This window comes from Bombus pascuorum, chromosome 2 (assembly GCF_905332965.1).
Source record: "Bombus pascuorum chromosome 2, iyBomPasc1.1, whole genome shotgun sequence".
NCBI lineage: Eukaryota > Metazoa > Arthropoda > Insecta > Hymenoptera > Apidae > Bombus > Bombus pascuorum.
The window spans coordinates 3290776-3315364 of NC_083489.1; the positions used below are offsets into that span (position 1 = coordinate 3290776).

The 24589-nt window shown below is 37.8% G+C and overlaps 1 long non-coding RNA gene across 3 annotated transcripts in view; it reads right to left on the bottom strand.

Annotated features, from left to right (window-relative positions):
- Positions 1 to 24589, bottom strand: part of LOC132916229 (uncharacterized) — a 210210-nt gene that overhangs the window by 91288 nt on the left and 94333 nt on the right. For all 3 annotated transcript variants that reach the window (XR_009660045.1, XR_009660046.1, XR_009660044.1), the window contains exon 3: positions 4827 to 5042. This is a non-coding gene — a long non-coding RNA (uncharacterized LOC132916229). The remainder of the gene's footprint in view (positions 1 to 4826; positions 5043 to 24589) is intronic.

Below are 24589 nucleotides of genomic sequence, written 5' to 3' on the forward strand. Positions count from 1 at the left end.
TGCTCCGAGCTTTTGAGCGTCGGTAAACAGTAAGAAACGCGCGAAAACAAAGTAGCTCCGAAAATAAAAATCGATTCTCGTTGAACTCGAGAAGACACGAACAGATTACTACACGTGCAACCGAAACAAATCACAGAAAAGTAGAGTAAAACAAATCATGTCGTTGCTTTTATTTTATCAACATTTTATCAACATTTGAGAGCTATTCTATTGATTTATATTATATTTATAAAGCTACTATAATTACGCCGTCAATCGTATTTAATTAAAGAAATTACCTTTACAATCACGTTATCGTTATTATCACGCTACTTTAACGAAAATCCGTTTCATAAAAACTCAATAGCTTACGTGAGATACATTTTAGAAAAGGTCAACAAATTAACTTTAAAAGGCGAGAGATCCACCATCGTCTCTTATTCCTTAGTCAGAATTACTCGCGCTCATTTCCATGAAACTTCCTCTTTCGTCAACTCTGATATTAAAATATTACCAGGTGAACACTGGAAAAGCGAGCGACGCTCAAAAAGGGACAATTTCGCTGAACGGCGAACGTCACTTGCCGGTACAGTTATCTCGTTAAGGAAGAAGCCATGGCCGGGAAAGGGAAGAGGAATGAAAGAAAAACAGGTAAGGATAGAGTAAAAAATTGGTGAAAACAGGGAAGAACGTTCGGATGGTGTTTAACAGCCCTGAGGCGCGACGATTTTTTTCAAAATATTTGCTTTCAATTCTGAAGGATCGGGGCACCGAGTGCAATTTGCGATTTTCAAGCGCCTGTCCCGCGAGCTTTAGTTTCAAACGAGAAAAGAAAGGACGTGGACGATGAAAGAAACGACGAAGAAGGACAGAGGAAACGGCGAAGAGAGAAAGGACGGTGAGAATGAAAAGAGAGAAAAAAGGGGGCGAGGAAACGCGAAAGAAAAGCGAGAAAAATAGACGGAGGCGGGATGTATCCGCGCATTCCATTTTCCGTGTCTTTCTTTTCTGTCTCTGCGCCAGCCAGACAAAGGTCCTTCCGGAACTCGCAGCCAGGTATTCTCCGGACCAATTAGAAACGGGGTGTCAAATGGAAACTTCGAATGAATAACCACTTTCCTCGGGGATGAGGAAGAATTATATTCTCGCCTCGTATCGAAAACGAAACTGTGTTGCGATAAATACGTCGGTCGACCGATCGCATTGTAATCGTTAATCGTCTCGATTGAACGACTGGGACGATTCTTCCGTTCTGGGGTTCAAAAGGGGGAAAAACAACAGAAGTATCGAGAGACGAACGCCGTGAAAGAGAGACAATCGACTTTTCGTGCAAAAGCAAAATGATCCGCGAAACTGGGTTACGAGACACGTAGATCCTATTTCCTGGCGTGTCCCATTGTGAGGAGCAAAAACTGGCAAGAAAATGCTGCCACTTCGATCTTCCACTTCTCTAACGATACTTTGAATCGTTCGCGCCCAGCGTCTTCTTATTCGCGTGCTTCCGATCTCCGGCTCGTTAAATATAGTCCACGATCGCCCAAATGGAGCGACTATTTCTCTACGGGTGAACAATGGCCGCGACATGATTGATCGATCGACAAAAGAAAATTTCGAGAAAATTTGAACGCGGAACAAGTAGAGAGAGAATTTGAAATTTTTGGTTATTCTTCTTCGAGTTAACACAGGAAATTGAATATCGACGTGAAATATTCGTTCGTTTATACGTTACACATGTTATACAAGTGTTGGTGAATTTAAATAGTTTCATTGAGAATATAGAAGAAAGAAAGCAAGAAATTATTGCACGGAAAATCAAAGAGCAGTCAACTGCTTTAATTACGGGGTATTCCAAAAATTATTCCCATTTCTCGTTCAGTGTGTATAAAATCACGTTTATTCCTCGAATTCACTGACTTCGCCTACACAATTCATCTGGAATAGAAAACCCGAACCTACGCGATCTTTTATTCCAGACACTTGTTATTCGCACCCACGCTTTCGCGGAACATTCACCCCTACGGGAAACAAAAGTTGCTGCCGCGTTATAAGCTGTATTCGATATATAAGCTGAAAATTTGAGCGAATATAAAACAGAGGCAATTTTCAAGACATAACCTGCTGTATTTTATTTGAAACCGGACCAAAGCATACATAAAATAACTAATAAAAATAGTCAATAACGAAACAATTTTACACGATCGAACAATTAATCGTAACAGTCGAGTTCCATCACAGTACCAATAAAAGTCCAAAATTTTCTGTAAAACATACATAACGCAAGTCTATAAAAGATGTCTACGAATTTTCGAATACTTTCTTTAATTTACCAAATTTACCATAAATTTACAGGTCCTTTTTTTTAGAAAGCTTGTCGATTCTATCGTCAAATTTTACCAAGAAAATCGTCTATTGTAATAGAAATAATAAACGAACCACGACCTGAATCGTATCAAAGCGATTAAGGTGGAAAATAAAGTTTACAGCGTCTCGTGCAGGCGTCCGAAATTGGATCGATGAGAACGCCGTCTTAAATGGTCGCTGAAATATGTAAATTGATAAACGGGACGCTTTAAATTTGTCAAATCGTGTTTCCTCGGCATTCGATTGGCCGGAAACCGATCCTGGATCGTTAGGACCAGTTCCCGGGGACGGAGATATGGTTGGCTTGATCACTGCCACTTGGCTCAATGAATTAATTACAGTTAATTGGCAATTACCACCTTGCACCGCCTCGCGACCCTGATAGGTTGGCGCAGTGACGCTGCGGAGGAAAATATATTTTCTTCGTAATGCGATCCTGCGCCTCGGTGTTCCGCGTTTTCTGGCCCCGAATTGATTTAATAAACGCTTAACATCATCCTCCCCTCGCTCTTCTATCGCCCTGTCGCTCTCTTTTTCTCCCTCAATTTATTGGATTGACAAGTTATTAATTCGACAACGAGTAAACCGTGCCGAAGTTATTTCTGTAACAAGCTTTATTTATAATTACTTTTATCGATATGATCGCTTAATATAAAGTTTCATCGATGGAGATGACGATGAGAGACTAGTTACCCGAGAGGAAATGAAAATTCTGTGTGTACGGGGTGAATGGCGTAATTTACCATAGTTCTCTTTGTTAGCAGCGAAGTGATACTACTTTTCCACTTTTCCACTTTTTTATTTTCTTTCTTCGATGTTGTTTTCTATCGTTCGATATCGAACACAAGCGGCTCCACAAAGGCCAATCGAACTGATTTTTTAATTAGAGCGATATCTTTCGAGATCTATGCAATTTCCACGACACAATTTTCAATTTAACCGCTAGCACTCGAGGCGATGAGTCGGTTGAAAAAAAGGGTAGGAATTCGAAAATATTAATTTGATAATATTTCCTTAATTAAGTGGAACCAATTAACTTTCGTTTAGGATGGCTTTCCTCATTCTTGTGACGTCTGGTTATATCAAGCACGGACCATTAAACACAACATTTAAATGGGAAAGGAAAATAAATTTCGTACCAGGTTGAAAACAACTCTCAGAACAAACTATCGTGTGTCAAAAAAGAAAAAGAAGGAAAAAGATGAGACAAAATGAAAATTATAGGAAACCTAAGAAATATACACTTATTTTATTATCCAACAAGATATATTAAACAAATTATTATAAAATTACTTCGGAGAAACTATCGTCGAGAAAGAATATTAAAATTGCGCCCCATTCAGACCAAAGATATTTTTTAATCTACCGATCCAGTGGGGATGATTTAGTAAAAAAAGGAACAGTCATTCACTGTAAATCGATCATGTTACCCATGTCACCCATTACAATTATGGCAGAACTCCGTTTATGAATGAAATATGAATTTGTTGAGAGATAATTTACACAATTCCAGTTCATATAAAAGCAATTTACGTTCAAATAAGTACTAAAGACGAATATTCGACTTAAATACACGGAGTTATACTGTATTTTTTCTTATATTACATTAGGCTATTCATATCTTTATTAACAAATTCAAAAAATGCAACCTAAATAGAGATTTGTTTCGCGTATTAAATAATTATTAATAACGTGTGTTTTACTTTATTTTGTATTCTTCTTGTGTATTTCTTTCCAAACATTTTACTTATTACTCACTTCTATAAAAGTCAGTTTAACTTTAATCGTTTTACAATCGACAATTTAGCATTTCACAACCTACGTAACATTTTCTTTTTATTACCACAAAATAGATTCGTTCGTTAATAAATAATTGAACTCAACAAATACATCCAATAAATCTAGTCGTTCTCTTCCAAAACTACTCGACGAAGAAAAGTCATCCAAAACAATTCCAAATGTCTCAAAAACGAAAAGCTGCCGATATCGAGATCGGAACGAGCCCGAGTCGACGATAAAACGATTTCACGGGGCTATGAAAAGTTGGAAAGAAGATGTAAAAAGGTAACCGCGAGGAGAGAGAGAAAGGGACAGGAGTAAAAGAGAGGATTCGAAAGGTGAGTAGACGAGATACTCATTAAGAAACACCTGCGACGGGACATATTCAAAGGGCGATGGTTTGTCACGTCATTAGGCCGCAGCCTAATTTACTTTTCCCCGCGTTTCGTTTCACTTGCCTTTCCTCGTCGGCGTCGTACCGGCCTGGACGCGAATCTAAATTAAATCCGTCGCTGAAAAGCATGCCTGTATACATAAGGATCCCGACACTCGAGGACACATGAATGAAGAGAAGGACCAGCTCGCGCGTTTTCGCATTCACCGTCACGCGGCCACGTGTACGTGTGCGGAGGTCGCGCGCGCAACGCCACGTAACGTCGCCGATTCAGCGACGCCAAGGAGGCATGAATAAGCGGTATTATACTTACGAAGGTAACACGTTCGCTGTGCGTTAACGCCTCGACGGAAAAGTCGTCACGAGCCGCCTGACGATGTAACGAACGCTCGTGATATCCACCTACTCGCTGTAACCACGTCCATTTCCGTTTCCGTTTATTCGCCGATGAAGCTTTACCGGTCGTTTGTCGCTTTCTCTTTGTAGTCGAAGAATTTTTACGTTTTATGAAATCCATTGGGAACATGGGCTAGAAGAAAGAAAATAGAAAATGTAGAGATTATCCTGTAACCGATGGTGCAATCAGAGACGGATGGATTTACGTGAAAACTGAGATTGAAAATATAGAATAACATTTTCTGATACGAGGCAGTGTTTATGAAAAAATCGAATTTAAATATCTGATTTCACCGTGCTCGGATTTTGCATATGGACTGAGATTATATAAAATCGATCGTGCATTTTAGAGAAATTGTCATCGCAAAATTGTGTTCGTAAAAATGTTAGTCGATACGAAGAGCACAATCATGCGTTCAACAACATGGAAAACATTTTTAACCGTTCTAAAGTAATGAATTTTATCGTACGTGAGTATGAGTACTGTTCTATTGAATATTTCCCATTGCTCAGTGTGATAAGTACAAACTTAGACACGAGATAAGTAGACATAGATAAGTATATACTAGGCAAATACTTGAGGTCAATTCGCTAGAAAATATATGCGTCAACAAATATAAAATCGTATGTTTGAGTTAATTTCAAGTCGTGTAGGTTAAGTAATTGTATGATCAAGCAGTAAGATGTAAGTTCCAAGTAGTACAGGTAAAGCGACGTCGGACGATACTGCTTTAAGTAGCTCGAATCTATCGGTATCAGACGATGCGTACGATTTACAACGTTTATAAATGCTTTAATCGTTAAGTAGCATAGATCAAACAATTGAAAAGTTATTGAGAGCAATTTCAATTTTAAGTAGGTAGTATAAATCTGCCAATGCAACGTGCAATTATATAACAAGCTTGTCCTATTCTCTTTGTAGGATTAAACGCAATTTCCAATTTTCTGATTATCTTCTACGAAACGATATTCTCCATAATTAACATAACACGATATTATCATCTCTTAACCATCTCCTATATATTTCCAAAAACTATACATGGCTACCACTTTCTCGTTCCGCACTATATCCTTTCCACGTGTAACAACGTATCCGACCGTCAGGATTAGAGTCAACACGATCTAAAGCAGCTTATCAACGTGATTAACGCAAAACCGAGAGTGAGAGAGGCTTTGGGAATCGAGGGTGATCGTTAATTAATAGGCTTGTGAAATTCAGCAGCGATCTTACGAGCTGCTTGCCAATGAACGAACAGAACGAAGGAACGAACGTCGCCCGAGAAATTAATCAAACATTAAACCCCATAAATTTAGCGAGCCCTCCATCGCATATTAAATACGATAAAGTCCGCTGGTGGCTAAGCTATCCAGGCGGTTGTAACGTGGTTAATTAATGTACCCGGTAAAGTCGACGCGTCGAAATGAACACACGTAACCGATGTGCTCGCAATTAACAGAATTATGCTTGCCGGTGTCTGATACTCCATTAACAGAATCGATCAATCGTAATGGCGGTGAAGTGGCCCGCTCCAAGGCCATCTTATCCCATGTTAGGAGCTCACAAGGGTTAAGCACCGGAATTATGGTGACGGCGATAATTAACCGTGAGGTTTCGAGGTACCAGCTATCGAGTATTAATTAATTATACGCACGCCCGATCCCCATTTTCATTACATCGATATTTCGATTGTATATTCGCCTAAATTCTCGGAAATACATCCCGAATAGTCGTTAGATATCCGAAGTAAGTCGATTTCACGGTGAAGAACGTATATCGTACGAGGAATTTCGGAGATGATTGTGGCGGAACCGTGGGCGATCAGATTTATTCGAACCGATGAGCGTTTCTTATGCGTTTTGATTAAAAGCATTGGGTTGCTAAACCGATATCTGTCAGACGTTAATACTTTAAACTGGCTGATACTTGATATTTTACTTCATCCGATTTATATTTAACTAGTTGCAATCTACAGCTATGCATAATTTGATTACAGCGATTTCAGTTTTCCTACGCAAACTATAGGAGCATAATTTACAAGTAAAAATAAAGAAAGATATTATACATGCATAAAATCTTACTATAAAGTTATAGGTAAATATTTACCTTTCTCTTATTTTTATTTATAGACGATGCTTCTGCAGTTTGAAAAATCCAAAATAACCTGTATTGTCATTATTTTCTATCCAATGATTTCTCTATACTGGTACATTTCTTTCTCGAATATGTTTTATATCCTACAAGCGACAGGAATAAGATAAATAGATCTTGTGGACAGCTCTTGTATTTTTCGGTTTATATAACGAAACAATGTTTTCTTCCGTTCCTTTTCAACTTACAATACATGATACTATTTCCCAAAATAATTTCCATTTATTCAAAAATATTCTCCTAATATCTATTCAAATTATATATATATGTCAGATTATCATTAGGCTTAGGGGTATATAACGAATCTTTCTTTGGATTAGACATTATTATTATGCAAGAGCGAAGATATTTACTAGTACAATTATGATTGTGACAGAATTTGACAAGTAACCGTGGTAATTAGATACTCGAGATGTGAATGGCAATGATCTTAGACTCGATAACGAATCCACGGTCAACGGGATAACGAATGCGATTTCTTCCACAGTCTAAGTCGAACTCAACTCACTGATCCACGATTCGAGTGTGACTCGACGTACTTGTCCACGGTACAAGTAGAATTTGTCTGACTGCATCTCAGTCCAAGTAGAACTGCCCTTATATACTCCTCTCCATACCTCTCTGTAACCCTCGGATCAATCTTTGTTTTTAAGGAGAGCTATTTAATTACTCCATACCTCTGTTAGGTACAGGTCCCTCCCGTGGCCGTGGCTACGTTCAGTGACCCGTTACGTCACTTCGAGCCCAAGCCCACTGTCATTAATCTCGGGCACCCATACTCGGATTAAATCATAAACAACTATTTCTCGGTTTTATTATTTGAATACAGCTATAATAAAAAGTCTAGACGAAAGTATCGGGGACCTTCCCAAACATTCCAAAAGAAAGGCCCCGATGTCCTTTCATCTCCGACATATATGTATCCATATTATAAAATTCGACCGCTTCTTTTACAAGGAGCTGTTGTTAAATAATTTTGTAAAGGCATTGCTAATATGCTCTACGCTGTGTTTAAAATTTATTCAACTCAAATAATACAGTGCATCCTACTACAAGGATAAAAAAAAAGATCAATCTCGGTGAGAATATACGCTGAATTGATTTCTAGTTGCGCGCGTGAAGTTGTCGGAAAGATAGATACGCGATGTAAACACGCACTGTGTACATAAACTGTAATGAAATTTAAGGGAGCTCTGTATGATGTGTAACGAGATTTTGGGGGTGCAGCGCGACCGAAGTGAAGCTACTAGATCAGCGAGTTATTATTGCATTAGATGAAGAGTTGATGTTGGTACGCAAACTTGCATAGTAGCTGTTTTAGCTGAAAGTTTGTTGCTCTTGAAATCGTTTATTAAATTCACAATCGAGGATTTAACTGCCAACTAAGTATGAAAAACGATTATGGATGGAAATGAAATTATTAGTAAATTAATCAAAAATTCATAAAAAATAAAATAATATGACAATATAATGTTCAACGAACGTAAAATAATATTATAATGTAATGTTCAACGACGATCAAGGCAAAGTACAGGTCAGCGCAAGAGAAATGTCTAGATATTACGTACACGACCACACGCTTCTTAATATTCCTATTTGGTGACGGCTATTAGGCGAGTAAATAATCGTGCGAACTCTCGCGTTTCCATTTCTCTCGTGCTACGCGAAATTGTGCGGTAAAATGGCATCGTTCCAGCTCATTGCGTTGAGTTATACGTCGTTGGATCGAAGATACGAGTCCTTACGAAGTGTTAGAAAATTAAATAATCATACCGAGCTAATACTTGACGAACGTTCCTTAAAGAGATCATGGAATTTTAACGTTTTCTATAAATATTACAAACAACGAAACGTGATACGATATCATCGAATGTCTTAAAAATATCATAAACGCAAATTTATAGCAACTTGATACGGAGAAAGCGAACTAACGAGAAATAATTGAATGGTTTGCCAAGAACCTCCGCAAGTTGCACCAAAGAGTTTAATTTAACAACGACCGCAGTTCCAACGGATAGTTAGAGTTGTTAAGCCGGAATGGCGAAAAGGTTTCGCTTCTGTCACCGTCTCAAGGACTTTCGAGATTATCATCAGCGTTCTTTGCTGGAACACGGAAAAGCATAACCGTAACGAATCAAAAGGCATAAATCAGTAATTTTCCTTTTCATTCGACAAACCTGAGTCGCGTGTTGACGACGACGATCTTCCACGCAAGCCCCCTAGAAGGATATGCGTCAACCGTTAACAAAGTTTTAATTAATTTTACGTCAGAAGGCTTTTTTTGCTTTAGCTCTTCAAAACAGAAGAACGGTGTATGTGCAATGACGGGTCAAGGCTTAAGAAACTTTCTTTATTTTTCCTGGCGAGAGAAAAGATCAAACTTCCTAGAGACGCCAAGCTAAGGATACTTCAAACATTCCTCCGTCAATTGTTTCAACTTTCGGATAATCGAAAACTTCGAAACGCCGCTAGAAACGTGTAAACATAAATGAGCAGAAGATGACAGAAACTGATAAAATTTCTTAGTAAGTAAAATATAACGCGCAAGAATAAACCATAATCTGCATAATAATAGGCGACGCGATGTATACTACTCGTATTACGGAATACGCGTTCTTTAAACATGCATGCATGTTTGAGTGCACGCGAGTATAAATTAAAATAATTAGCCATGAAACGGACGGATACATAAATGCACATAGCACATACAGAAAGTAGGGAAATGACTCATACGAATAATACGAAAATCTACATTAGCACGATTACGTTAACGCGAACTTCTAAAATTGTTGTGACAACATCCGAGTCAGACCTCGCTAGGTAAAACCTAGATTCGTTGAATTTTGTTGGAACTTGAACCGCGTTGGTATCACCTCGTTGGTGTCAGCACGAAGAATTTATGACTTGGATGAAATTTCGCATCTGAATGGAATTATTTTGAAATTACCATGCCGAATTAATAAAATACCAGAATCATGGAACCCAAGTAACGACATATTAAAATCTTAAAACTCGAATATTGGTATTCTAAAATTCGGGGTTCGTGCCATGATACATTAATGTCATGGGACTCGAATAACGAGATAATGAAGTCATGGGACTCTAAGACGCTACGTTAGAGTCGTTAGAGCAAGATGGTGACACAATAGAGGCAAGGGACCTATATAATAAAATACAGGAGTTATGGAACTTTGATGATATTCTGGATTTGGGATTGACTAGCAGGTTCCACGTCCTCTTAGAAATACTTTTATGTACTTGCTACTATTCGCTAGTTACGAAAATTACATTCTTCTTGAAGCACATAGCAGGAACGCTTTTTATTTTAATTTGCCTGTTTTGTTATTCAAAAGGGAGCTTACTATATCAATTTTATAAAATAGACGACATGTTTTGTTGAACATTTAAGTTTCGCAAAATATAATTTTTGATAAGAGAATTCAATTTTACATAGTATCACGACTGTACAACATTTTTACTATCTTGACATTAGGCAAATAGTGTGCAGACAAGTTGGTGTACGAACAAATTTGAAAATGTACATAAAAGTTACAGAATATTTATTATCACTTTACAAAGATCTATTGTCATTATTATACCTCTACAGAGACGACTATTCATATTGTAGAGGATACTTTTGTGACTTTTACGAAATGTACATACTCTATAAATATCTTCTAACTTTTACGTATATCTTCAGATTTGTCTCTGACTTTAACAACATAATCCTGATAATCCCATTAGACAGCTAATAAAGTTTCAAAATGCTTTACATAACTAAGTAGTATATCTACATACATTATATTATGTTGTATTACATTTTATTAATATTATATATTATATTACAGATATATTATGTTTTCTAACTTTTACGTATATCTTCAGATTTGTATCTGACTTTAACAACATAATCCTGATAATCCCATTAGACGATTAATAAAGTTTCAAAATGCTTTATATAACTAAGTAGTATATCTACATACATTACATTACATTACATTTTATTAATATTATATATTATATTACAGATATATTATTATTATATCCATAAAATGTCTGCCATAATTCCACATTGATGTTTCGATCTCACGAAAAGATTATATTTGTTACTCTTATCTACCCCTGTCGTCGTAGTAGCTGAAATCTTGTATAATGTCAGGAATAGGATCTTGAATCTTTGGATACCGTGGTAATACGCAAACCTGCGTATACGTCGAACAAAACCCCAAAGTTTCGATTGACTCTAGAAAGTCGCCTGCAGCTATGAGATCGAACTAAACCGCTGTTGCCTAGATTCGAAAGGGTGGCCGAGGGGGATAAATGAGAAGGAAGGAAAACGCGGAGGAAGCTTAAATCAATTCGGTGCATTCGCGCTGGAATACCCAGCAGGTATATTATGTACCTATTATCGGGAAAGCCAATCCACCGAATATCGTGGGCTTCGCGTATGGTGCAGGAAGCTCGATTTCCCCAATCGAGTACCAGTTAGTTAACTGCGTCCCTTCTATGTCTCAGCTTGCGTTTGTAAACCTGATCAACCGGAGGATATTGTGAGCTGAATTCTCAGTTTACTTTCGTTCCCCAGATATTTGATTGAATCTTTGATCCAGTTGCAATAAAAGTATCCAAACTTTTGTTGAAGTAAAAGAGCACAGACGTTTCGATTATAGTCGAATATTTGGAATTCCATCGTTGGAATATTGTTATATATTTTGTACGAGTGTAGTAGGTAAACGAGGAATGAACGAAACAGGAAACATTTCAGCAGTTACAAACCAAAATAGCATCGAGTCTGAACTGTGAAGTCGAATATTAGATCGTTGTATAATTAATGTGGATTTTCCAAGAGTCGAATTTTAAACAGCGGAATTAATCATGATAGAGAAAAGAAAATTTAGTTGACTAATGATTAATTACCGATATGCAACTTATTTATATAGATATTTATTTCCCTTACAGTTAAAACTCACACTCTGATGTATCATTGAGTTTTATATCAACTAATTTATTTTTGGTAGTTTAAAATCTAAAAATAATTTATATAAGTTTAACGAAGAATTAAAGTCATTATAAATAAAAAGATGGTCTATTAAATCTTTTATTTGATTGTTTCTAAAATCACGAATAATATGAAGTTGATAATAAATTGTAACTGGTTAAAGTTATCATTACCGGTACAGATCTTTAATAAAACTATTTTTCTCTATTCGTATCAAATTTTAACGGATTTCACGCTTTCAGGCTAACATTTGCATTTAACATATATGCATATAAATATATATAGAAAAAACCGTCATACATATGAAATAACCTTATTCGACACAAGAACCCAAGAAAATATCGGACGGAAAATAAACTTTGAAACGTAGCTTGGAAAACGAGGGAAATCCAAGCGCACGAGGTGAGGAAAATCTCATCTGGTTGAAAAATCCTCACGTGTGTGTCGAACGTTGCGATTTCAACGACGTCGCAGGAGATTCGATAACCGATTCAGAGTCGAGACGAGGGGACGCGAGCCACGATTGCCATAAAAGTGAACGACGAGTATCACGGTTGTGATACAGAATCGCGACGCGACGAAGGGGAAACGCAGCAGAGACGTAGGAAAACAGACGGCCCCATCGAAAAATCCCGGAGTGGCTCGTTGACGAGAGCGGTGGAAAGTAGTCGCAGGTCGGCGCCACGTTGCACTGGTTGAATAATAAATACCAGGAGCGGGCACTGCGACCCCGAGAGTGGTCACAGATGCGCTAGGCTTAGGATGCACTTTACTGCAGTGCAGTGTCGCCGCGTTCCACGGCCATGTACGCCGCGTCCTCCTATATAATGCAACGTATGTGCCGTAAACCTGCTCCTAAGTATCCTCCGTGGCGCTACCTTTTCCTCGTGACGAGGCCGTTTCGATTCGACTCGTGTCGTACATCTTTCCGAGTATTTTCGCGGTTCTGTCCGAGGTTCGTAATCTCACCTTTACCGCAAATGCGTCAATTTTTCTTCTGAATGACGATAGTGCTTGCTTTATAGATTGTCAGTATTCGAACTCGCCCTGTAGTAATAGTTGGTGCAATGGTACCGAAACTTTTTTCATGCCCTTAGTGTACCAGAATTTTTTCATAGCGCATGAAATCAGAAGGCAGTTCTACTTAAGAATTGTAGTAGGTAATTGGTTAAATTAAAGCAACGAACGATGCACGTATCTGAAATTGGGAAATCGTTTATGTAAAAAGTGTTAAATAAGTACAATGGCTGACGAAAGTAAAGTATTTTTCGTAAAAGATTGTCATGTCCATATTATGCACGTTGTATAAAATATCTTGAAGTTTCATTGGCACTGTGACGAGCCACGACTGCTATATTGGTCGAATCTGAAACCAATCTGAAAATGTTCATAGAAAGCACAAGATATTTAAATTGAGGATGAGTGAAAATGTATATTTCTATGTCGTGGAGATTGCTTTGGAATAGAATCGAGGTCGAAAGTTTCCCGTTGGTCCAAAGATTGAACTTCTCCGAGATTGTTATATCAAAAGCTAGATAACCGACAGGATACGTGAGAAATATTTGCCTGAGAGAAGAAGAACAAAACTTAATTATGAATATTACAGTGGAATCGGACTAATAGCTTTCCGATTAAAAACTCAATTTCCTACGGAGTACAGTCCAAGAAAAATAGTTTGTTGTTAAAAGTTCAGAGGTAAAAATATCGAAGAATTGCGCCGGCGGTAAATTTAGAATGAGTTCTACTACATAGACAGAGTTAGATCGATTCCGGTATGGTATCTTGGATAATCTGAAAAGTTTCTTGGATTCGGAGTCTCTTAAACTGGAAAACTTATCCGAGTCGACACAGCGAAAGTTCTACTGATTACCTGCTGATTAGACGCAAACTTGAGAATTTCATTCGCGTTGCATGCAATTTGGTAACAATCATCGATAACACAAGACACACGCCGCGTTGTTACAATCGTCAAATGTTAGTTGTCATTTTTCGAAACAATTAGCCCTACATGGATAACTAATTTCTTCGTCAGGTACTTCATAAAGAAATGCCGATCTTCTTCTTCGTACAGTTTACCTCTGGCAAATCGATTAAACCAATCATAATCCCCCAGCAGTCATATCGAACACAGATTTCCCGTGATTCTACTTGCACAGCAGAAAAGAGAGCAAACAATCCGAAGAAAAGCCATAAAGTGTAATAGCTTCGTTACGACACGTTCCTGGTGACACACCCATGCCACACCACTCCCATTTCTAATAAAACAGCGATTTTCCAAACGAGAATAGCGTAACGTGTTAATTAACGTGCGGTTAACAATATCTGTTTCGAGGAAAATAAATATTTCCCCAGCGATTCAACTCCAAGTGAAACAATTATATTTTCACGTATAAGTGCCCGGATACCCTGATCGATTTCTTTGTAACAATCTACGAATTCAACGAAATGTACAAATTAACGATTAAAGGAAATACTAGGTTTTTATTGAACGAACAGATTATAAATACAAGTGGTCCGTTAAAAAATGTATGGTTTTAAATATGGTTATTTGAATTTAAAAGAAGTACATATCTTTCTACGAGTTAAAACAAATCTTCTTTATTTGATTTATAATTTAGGAATGAAATAATCTGGAGATAAAGAGCCACTCAAGTAATAAAATAAAAAAATTATTGACACCAATTTTACTATTATACATCATCGTTTAAATATTAATTTTACACGTCATAATATCCTACTGTATCTAATATACCTTTTATTCTACTACTCTATTATACTACGCTGTAACAATTGTTTAACCCATAATTTCATAATCGATAGTAATAAGTTCGACTCTTTGAAAAATAATTAACTATCGACATATTCCTGAACGGTAATGTAAATATTTCATTAACGAGGGATGACAGCAATATTAAACAAATTCCTAGTACCTTGATCTCCCTTTGCGTCTACCTTATACATAATTTTATCATCAATAACGATAAACTGGGCCGTGTAAAAAAATAATGAAATATCCAGATATTTCTGAACGGTACTGTGAATATTTCATTAGCAAAAAACGATATTAATATTAAAAAATTCTTAATACTTTGATCTTCTTTATATGTCTACCTTACTTACACATCATTTTATAACCAAAAATAATAAATTACATTCTGTGCAAAATGATTAAATATCCACATATTTCTGAACGGTACTGTAAATATTTAATTAACAAAAAATCCTATTTAATATTAAAAAAATTTCTATTTCTTTGAAATCTACCCTACAGTCTAGAAATATCTTTTTCAGTATAATAAAAGCTTCGCTTCTTAACTTAACCGCTACAGGCCATCGGTAGCTCACGGTAGTACGAAACGTGTTAGTCGTCGGTGGAGGATTTTAACCAACAATTAAGCAAATCCCCACGACTCTCTCGTAGCACACTCTGGCGTCGCGGCATTTTCTTTTCAAGCAACAACCAAAAGTTTGAGTACGAGCAAACGCGACGGCAGAGGAAAAAAAGAGAAGAAAGTGGCATGCACAACACCATGAGGGAGGTGTGCCAAAGCGGAAAGGGCGGCGCGCGGGGTTCAAGAGAACTCCAACGGCTTAGGACGAGGAACGCCAATGAAATAACGTAACTGAGTACGTACGTGCGACGGATAGAAGTCAAATGGAAAATGAGAGTCACGCGATGCCACGTCGCACTGCACCACGCAGCGGTTAGGCGCGTACGTTTCTTACGTGTGTGTACACTGTGCACGTGCTCGTCAATCCGTTGCTATTTCTTCGCATACCACCGCAAGGGATAACAGGACTCAGCGATTATATTCACGTCGAAACTACTCGGAATTTATGCAAATTCGACAAACAAATTTTTAGCTATCTTTGAGCAATTGTTTATGACTGATATCATTAGCGAATTATATATCGTAAGTTATATACTTCTCTGGTACAATTTTACGTCTCGAAATTAAATTGCAGATCAATTTCAAAGTCAAATAGAATATTCAACAGCCCTTATAATTTGTAAAATTTGCTCCTAAAACTTTATTTATTTCATTAACAAACTCGCCAGTAAGTGAATTTCTTAGTCCGGAGAACTTGTAACTTGTGCAATACTGTTATCTCAATTATTCAAAAAGGTTTTGGTATCCATAGTACTGATAAATTTCTACGGTTTTCAACGATAAATTTCAACAACTTCTTGAATCTTATAATGAAACAGATTTAAAGGATAGGAAAAAATGTATAGAAAGAAAGGGAATTTAACTTTTCGAGGTCTTACAGAAGGGAATTTCTTCTTAAGTTTTAGTTATACGGAGGATATTTTATGTATAAAAAATAATTAGGGTAATGATACAGTCCATAATAGTGCAGGGAATTATACATATGTGCCTGCGTATAAAAGATAATAATTAGGGTAATGATTCAGTTCATAATAATACAAGGTATATTCACTATTTTAAACTTGTAATATTTCACGGAACTAAAATATTAATTCTAAATGGGCAACCTATCTCTGATAGGTAAAGAAGATTGAATTTTGTTTTCGACTTTTCAATCGAATTTAGATGTCTTTTCGAATCCCCAACTATGTGTACAATGTACTCTTCCGTTTGAAAGAAGGTTCATTAACTTTAATAAAACTCTTATACCTGTTGTATATGTTGAGTTTGAACCATATCAACTTCTTAGTAAAATTCTTAACGTATCAATATCGTATAAAAAACCATTTTTTTAATTTTTTCAACGATTGGACTTACAAAAAGATATAGTAACTAACTTAACACCTACGTACCTGTTACGAAATTGAAACATCATTGGAACACTATTTCTACGATCTTTAAACAAATTTAAAATACTTTACGAGATATTTTCGAATTCTAAATTCCAAATAAATAATTACCATAATACTGATACTGTCCAAAGTTTTTACGAATTTCAGTAGTTTAATTTTTTCTTACTCTCACTTGATCCTATCGAGTTACAATTTTGATACGAAATAATACTTAGAAAATAATCGAACAGAAAGCAGATGAATTAATTGAAGTTGAAATATCACTTCACGTTCTCGTGTTTTGCCTCAGCCTCTTAAAATTCTCCTTGCGTCAGGTTTGCAATTTTATCGTGGCAGCGGTAGAATTTTCATCTACAACAGCCACGCACCAATCAAGGATAAGATCTACATTCGTATAATATTTTTTACGCCAGATTACCTCCTAAACAACCTCTCGAAGTTTTATACACTCGCTGGGAAACACCGTACGTAATTCAGGTTTTTGACAGTTCGTGAGCTCGAAAAAAAAAAAAAAAACAAATATACGGTAGCTTTTATTTCGAACGAGGCAAGTCTTCGCAATAACAAAAGGTAGTTACATGGATGTTTTGATATCACATAGACCGAGGTGAACGATGAACTCGCGCGAACCGGATAGTTTTTATTGCCGCCTCGTTCCGACCGTAGCAATAAAGATAAATAAAATAAATTCAAGCGTGCGATTATTATTCGAGCAAGTCGGCCTTTTTTCCCGTCGCGATGAGAAATTGCTGAACCCCCTTTTTCCCCGGCCGCCATGAGTAGCGCACATTTTATCGCGGTATCAGGTTAAATCGTACAATTGCCTGAGTATTAAATTAAAGGAGGAAAGAAAGAGAAAGAGAACGCGATGGACGAACAAAACGATCACGAAATATCGCGATTTCGATGAACGATCAAACACGGCACTCGATTTACATACCGAATTTATATAAACCGAAACGTCTCTGAAATATCGTACGCAACGTCACGATAGTACGATTAACGTAACAGCGAATAACGGGACAGCTAAATTCGACTTTCCCTATCGAACAATAACAATCTATAACATATATATGTGACAATTTATACGTGTATCGAAAGATATTCGCGAATGATTCCATCGCTGTCAGCTATGTCCCAAGCGAAATACGCAAGACGACGTAACGCGCTAATACCTTGATTAAATCCCATTGAAGGTATAGAATGTAACGTGTCCCGCGGAGGCGGAATTTCACCGTGCAGAATTTAGTTGCCTGCCGGTTACAATACGCGGGGCGGTTGTTCGTATACGTACACGGCCGCAAGGTAATCCGATGGCATTTTCGTGGAAGCTAACTTCGCGACAGGTAAGAAGCTTAAAACGCTCTCTCTAGCCCTCTGTGCAAAGCGTCGCGACACGAGCAACACGAATACGTTTTGACGAGTTTCGTGCACGGATATCACGCGATAAGCATCGTCGAATCGCTGTCGGCTGCAGCTAAAAGTAGATCTACCCGGTCGTCTACAGTATCGAACGATAGAAGAAAAAGAAGCAAAAAGAAGATCCTTAAAGTGGAAGACCGGGCTTGATCGGTCCGAGTAATTGTCTTCCTTCGATCGATCCATCGATCGAGCATTCGTTATCGCATTTCTCTCTATTTAATTATCGTTCGACCAACGGCTTCCTTCTCTCCACTCTCGCGCAACTTACCTCTAATAATGATCACTTACCAATACTTTCCATTTAATGCCCGCAATTACCGAGCTTCCATGCTATTCCTCTCTCTCTCTCTCTCTCTCTTTCGTCCTTTCCTCCTTCTATCACTTCGAACGATTACATACCACATGCAGAGCGCATTTCATGAATTTTCGTTACATTAATTATGCATGTTGCTGCACTGGCCTATTAAGGTCAGATTTCGACAATAAATTTTAGCAACCCCCTTTCCAAACTTCTTTTAGTCTGTATCAGAGACTCTCGAACGCCGCCGGTTGCTGATCGACCAGTTCAGTTCGCTTAGCGATCGCTGAAACGGTTAAGATCGTTCGAGCAAACGAAGGTCGAATGGTTGAAGACGAAATGTAGGAGAGGGGGGGACAGAAGAGAAGGAGGAAAGGGGGTGAGAGGGACGCGAAACGAAAGGTAGATGCGGGACAAGGGGGTGGGTTACCTTATCGGACGAGCCGCCGAGCCGTGAAATCGATAGCTCGATACTTTGCGCCGTCGCGCGCGGCCTCGTTCCGGCGTGAAATCCTTCTAACGAGTTTCCGCGTTTTCTGAAGCCACCCCAGCACTCGTGCCCTACCCTTCTCGCCGGTCCTCCGCGATCTATCACTAACCACCTTCGATACTTTTTCGAGCAATCCATTTCTCCGACTTCTCTGAACGGCACTACGTTCCTTTTCGCAGCTTCTCGGGTGAGTCCTTGCACCATCCGCGCCGTACTTCTCGTGCTTTGCGCTACTTCCGTGTTGAACAACGTATGTGATTCGTACCGGGGTAGTAAATCTAAAGGAGAAGTTGCAATTGTACGATGGTTTTTCGAGGTAGGAGTTAATTCTTAGGATTGAATATTTATCGCGTGGGTGGTAAGCGAGACGCGTTTTTATTGTTGTTGCGTTATTGAAAGAAAATAAATTGTTATATTTTCCTATTCGTGAATTCAATACGGTTAAAGAACTCCCAAGGTAAAACGCAAAGATGTCAATATTTCAAACGTTAGGATGGAGGAATCAACGACTGGGGATACTACGTCTTACTTATTGCACAGTTATACTACTGAGAGCGCTGCATAGGTTTTTGTTTTTTATTTTATTTTGGTTTTTTTTTTACAATTTGTCCTGAAGGACATTTGGTAAAGTGTTATATCTTATTGGTGAAAAAAAATAAAATAAAAATAAATATAGCATGTGGGTGGCTACCCCCAGCGGGGTGCCAGCTTCGTTTTTTCTAAATTATATCTTTTATGTGCTGCATAGGTATACATTGCTATACAGAATGTCTTAACAAGCATGGTGATTCCTCGTATAAATTTGAGTCGAAAGCGTGGAATAACATTTTTGGATATGATATCGAACTCCATTTGCGAGAAAAACAATTTTGAAGGTCTATCCGGTACACGTGTACTGGCTGTAAGTTTTCAGTTTACAAAGCTACTCGACGTATTTATAAACATGGATAACGTCATGATCATTATTACACTATCGATTCGTACAAACCTTCCCATGCTTTTATATTTGACTAAAATAATCTCATAAATAGGGATAAGACTATTACTCTAAAAAATTAGTTTCATTATGGTTAATAGCTAAATAAAATAACTAGTATTTATTATAACTGATGCAAGCGATGTCTCGATCAAGCTTTACGTCCACCGCTCCTTCAAAGTGTATTTTCGTACCGTTAAATATATCGAAACTTTACTTCAACTTCGCTCGTTAAATATTCTGAAACCCGTGCGGTAGCGCGAAAATTACTTTCAAATATTCGAAATATTTCATCAGATATCTAATCGTTTGCGCTAACATCTACCCAATAATCTGGACAGTTTGATTTGCCGAATAAAAGTAGAAGAGTAAACCATCTGAACGGCCACGAGCTAAACTTTCCACCTCGCAATTATTTTCCATGAGTTCAGCATCGTAGAGCTCGTTAGCAGGCGTTTTTCCCCGCTGCAAGCTAGATTTCTTAATTGAGCTTTGAGAAAAAGGTCGGAAATTGCTATCTGGTTTTCAATTTCCTGTTATCAACTTCCTTCTCCTGTCGAACTCTATCCCCTCTCTCTTAACCAAGAGACGGGGGAATGAATTATACGCGATAATCGAGCAAAATCTCGATTGTCTAGAGAATTGCAAGTATCCATTTCCGATAGTTACATCGAGGAGGACTTTGAAGTGGCGCGGCAAGAAGCACGCTACCTGTCGAGCGAGCACTTGTCGATAAGGAATCGCGATAAGACGACCGATAAGCTGGCGCCAATTGCGACTGGACGTTTCGTGAATCCCACAACCCCTTGCAGAAGCACGCATTACAACTCCGAATGGAAACCAGATTCTCAACGGTAACGAGGGGAGTGTTACCTTTTCTCGAAGAAAATTCCTGCCGCAAGTATCAATGGTTATGTTTGTTCAAAAGGGTGTTTATGACGAGCACTTGCGATAAAGTAAGTATCGTTCGAGCAGAAAGACAGAGTAGAGAAAATAATAAATACAAGTACGGGCCATATGGACTTGGAAATTTTTAAGTTTACCAAAAAACACTTTATAAATGAAAAAGGCAGTTTTCATGCTTGTTGAGATTATTTGATGTATGAACAAAGGAACGCGTGGATAAATTGTAAGGTAGAAAATATATTTTAAAACAGAAGTGAAAATACAAATAGGAATATAATTTGAGCTGGTCCAGATCCGCAAGCTAGCAGTGTTACTCTATGACTGAAAGCCCGGATACCATCGTCGCCTGTCTACATTTTATGGTCTGAATCGACCCAGTCTTTTGTCTATACGCTGTCGATGGCTTCGGTACTTGAGAAAACTAAAAAGACCAGATGTAGAGTTTTCTTAGATGTGGCGACCACTTCAACAATGCTGGACATTGCGAAGTATAAATTAGCCTTTTGTTTGTTTCGGTGCATTATGTCTTCTCCACAAAACCAAAAGAAAGTAAATGATACAAAGAACACTTTTTAACATAACAGATACTCAGCTCCGATAGGGTTACTAGTTTACTAAGTTTACTACTCTTTTAGAAATACCGATATTTAGATATCCATAGAGTTAAATATCATATCCGAAAGAATTATTATTGTAATATTATTCGAATATAAGACGGATAACAAAGGAACATTGTTTTATTCTAATATTAGGATTGGAATTACCTAACATTGATTTAGGCGACGAAGTCTTACTGAGGTAATCGTTAGATCGTGCACCCTAACTTGAGGCTTAGCGTTAGGAAATCTCAATAGGATACGGCACGATAGTGCCTTGCAGTCTCCCTCAAAGTACAGATAAAGTTACACCGCGATTCGATTCCAACGTGCAAAGTGATTCTAAATCCAAAAGAAACAAAGCCGAATCTAATCGAAATAATTCGAGAAACTAATCTAGACCAAATTCACATTGAGAAGAGGCAAAGAGTAAATTGCACTAGACTGCACTGATTAAGACTGTAAAATCAAACTTACGATAACCGAGATCCTGCAAATCTTAGTGGACACTAATCAAGCCCTATAACCTTAAGATGACATCAGGGAAACCCATGGATCCCAAGATGACGTTAACCGGACCTTACTCCGCTAGAATTGCTCTAGACATCGAACGACCCACAAGTTAGAGATCGTTGCAACTCTATCGTGAGTGAAATTTTCAAGACTCGAGTCCTTCGAGACTGTTCAAGATTTTCGTTCTCGTTGAATATTTGCGACGCAGCTTCAGGGATCCTTTCGGACTAAAATCGTTCGAATCTAACTTCTCCAGTTTAAAATTATACCAACAGAGTGGATTGAGTTTGTGGTGATCCTGCTGGATCCCTTGAGTCTCGAATGGTTTTAGCCAAAACTGTTGGTTCCGTGATAACACTAACTCTATTAAACGAGTTACAGCTAGAGATAATCGAAACCGACGATATTAGGATTATAACAGTCGACTCTTGTATTAATGTAAATACTAATCATATACTTAAACGATACATGTACTCAAATAGTAGTTTAAATGAAAGTTCACTGCTAATGAAACTTGGTTCGCTGGTATTCGCTTAAATTCCAATAGAATTTCACCTAAATTCAAACGACCCAGCTTCGCCGCGCCTCGCTAACTCATTGTCAGCGCCTCGAGCTTAGTATAACATAATGCTATTGGCGAAAACAATGAATAGATATAGCGAGATTGGACGAGAAATATCGTAACTTTTTTATTCGTTCTCGCTAGATTTATCGTGTGTTCTTGACCAGGGGCTTAGAAATATTTCCAGAACAAAATCGCTATATGATATAGATCAAAATATTAACATAACGAGCTTAGTATAGCGCACTACTAAAGCTATTGACAAGAACAATAGTTATAACAAGAATAGGCGAGAAATAATTGCGTCTTTCTAGTCTGTTATGATTATGTAGATTTATTCATTTTTCTTATCCAGGAACTTAAGAGTATTCCTGGAACAAAATCGCTGTCTGTATCGCAAAAATTATAATACAATCCCCCAATTCATTGGAATTTAAACGAGTACTGTTATACATACATATAGCGGGCTAAAAATTGCGGTAGTATAAGTCAAGATTTTGAGAATTTGAATTTAATCACATGTATCGTCAATCAATCTTTACAAGTATCGTCCTTGTAGTTGTATAATTAATGAATTTGCAAATTAACTCTAATTTTATTCGCTTCTAATAACTTATAATTTTCCTCGTGAAATGGTAATTTTTCACAACTTGAGAAGATATACCAAATTTTATACAATAATAAACGTATTTTACGCAAGATAACAATAAACTGACTTAAGCTGTGATCGATGATTCTCCATCGGTCATGTCACATATATAGCCAATTGTACGACCCCGTATTGCAAACTGAATCGAAACAACTCGATGTGGCTGATATCTGAAGTTTCAAAATCATGAAAACCGCCATTAAAGATGCTTAAATCGGGTATCCAATATCAACGAGTCCGCCAGTACTGAAACGCAATACCAGCAAGCTTCGAGTCGTGAAACTCGAGAGGCGAGACCTCGGAGTCGCGAGACCGATTTCCCGATAACTTCTATTGTAGTCGTTAATACCGGCTACTTGCAATTTGTAAGATAACCTCGGTAAACGTATCTCGTTACCATCAGCGAAAAGAAACAATCGCCGTTCCTCGATCCTCGTTGAGAGCACGAGTAACACATTTCCCTGGCCTGTCGAACGAAATTTTCCCGACCACCCTCTGGTATTTAGGGTGCGCGCCGCGCTAACTTTAATCGCATTCGACGCCGCGACTCGAGGTCAATTCCGGTCGAGGGTAAACCGTGCAAATAACAGGAAGTTAGTTAGTGGCCGTGCGGCTTTCGAGCGGCCTTCGAGCAGCCGCACTATAAACGCGAGCATAAATACGTCCGGATGTATCCGATGCGAGTTAGAGTCCGGCAATAGATCCACGAGATGCAACAGTAACAACAATCCGGCTCTGTTCGTGTCCATGTAACGTATACCTAACGCGTATGTAACGTGATATAGTGCTTGCTATATACAGGGTGCCTGATAACTGGTGATACAACTAAGGTAGGGGTGATTTCTCGTGAAAAGATGGATGGAAAACGTAGAATAATTATTTTTGCATGCGAGACTCGGTTGTCGAGAAAAAGCGTTTCGAAAATCCATTCGGCACGCGTATACTTATTCCAAGTTTCAATTTAATACACTTCTATTTCCGTATTTTTTTTTATTTGATTCTTATCGTTGCTTATTATTTATTATACTTTCTACCAACCTAGCCTTTTTTTTGTATTTCATTTGGATGATTTTATAAATAAATATGTATGGCTTTTTAAAACGAAATTAAAAAATTTTTTAAATAACAACTATCGAAGATATCAAACACGATATTGCACACGATTGTGTCTCTTAAGTTATACAATCCTTGTAGTATACTATTTGTATCTCGATTCTTCGAAAATAAAAACAGCGTTTGCTTTTAATTCTTCGACACACCTGTTAAAAATATACCTCTGATAAATATACCTCTGATTTAATAAAACGTCGTTAACGGAAGTTCGTCGCGTCGAAACA